This window comes from Carlito syrichta, unplaced genomic scaffold (genome assembly GCF_000164805.1).
Source record: "Carlito syrichta isolate Samal-C Ts95f unplaced genomic scaffold, Tarsius_syrichta-2.0.1 Scaffold138813, whole genome shotgun sequence".
NCBI lineage: Eukaryota > Metazoa > Chordata > Mammalia > Primates > Tarsiidae > Carlito > Carlito syrichta.
In genome coordinates this window covers 1-1,225 of record NW_007082909.1, presented here as the reverse complement: position 1 = coordinate 1,225, position 1,225 = coordinate 1, and the positions used below count along the sequence as shown (strand labels likewise).

Here is a 1,225-nt window from a genome sequence, read left to right as displayed (position 1 = left end):
CCTCAGCCTTCCAAGTAGCTGGAATTACAGGCATGCGCTCCCACGCCCAGCCGATTTTTTGATTTATTGTAGAGATGAGGTCTCGCCAAGTTGCCCAAGCGGGTCTGGAACCCGTGGGTTCAGGCAATCCACTCACCTCAGTCTCTCAAAGGTGCTTTGTAGAGGCTGCTGTCCTCACACCACTGGGTCACAATCCCCAAGCTGTCCTTTGTCATTTCCCCCATGAAGAGGAGAATGTTCATGTGCCGTGTTTTGCACAGGATAACCACCTCATAGCTGAAGGCCTGGAACTGCTCTGGGGTTTAGTCGACAAACTTTAGGATCTTCGCAGCAACATCTCCATGTCACTTTCCCTTATAAACAGTTCCAAAGAAGACTGACCCAATCCGAGTGGAGAGCATCAATTCACTAGCTTCTATTTTCCAGTAATAGTTTGAATCTCTTTGTCCATGAGACCTAATTTTCTTTTTCTCCTGGGTCCTAGATCCTGGTGCCCACTCTCTTTGTGCTGGCACAGGGGTTTTGGACTGTGACCAAACCGTTGAGCTCAGATGGTTGGGGCTGCTGGACAGGGCTGAAGGTGAGGCAGATTCTCTGTGACTTCCAATTGCACCCTCAATCATCCTGCTGTCCACAGATAGGGTGACCATGTGGACATTAGGTGTGGACATAGACCTCTGCCTCTGGGAAAGGGAACCTTCAGAGGAGGGGCTGGAGGTGTTGAACGTGAAGGCGTGAGGTGTAGAATATCTGTGCTGGGAACTAACAAGTATCCAGGAAACAGACTCTCGCATATGACTCATTGTCAAAGAAGGGAGTGCTGGGACCCCACTATCACCAATAGTGGATTTGGGAAACAATAAGAGTTGTCTGATATTACTCCAGTCCACCCACATAGTAGGTACTTTGGTGCTACAGTGCTCATGAAATTTGTGGCCACAAGTCTGACATTGAAATACGTTGAGCAGGAATTTCTGACAAATGCCACAGAAGACAAGCTTCAGGAATGTCTTTTGAGCAAAATTGTGTGTTGTGAGGGGAATATGATCCAGGAAATCTACTTGAAGTTCTTCTCCAGTCAAAGAAGCAGCATCGGTATTCCAATCTAAAAGTGCATTTTTATCTTTGTGTTCGTAAGGAAGTCTGAACACCGCACAGCACTCTGGTTGTAAGTCTCTCACCTTGAGTGCTTTCATAACGCAGTCATGCAAACTCATTCCATTTC

The 1,225-nt window shown here is 47.2% G+C and overlaps 1 pseudogene; it reads right to left on the bottom strand.

Moving 5' to 3' along the window:
* Positions 1-137: 137 nt before the first annotated feature.
* Positions 138-1,217, bottom strand: LOC103251300 (annotated as a pseudogene).
* Positions 1,218-1,225: the final 8 nt, after the last annotated feature.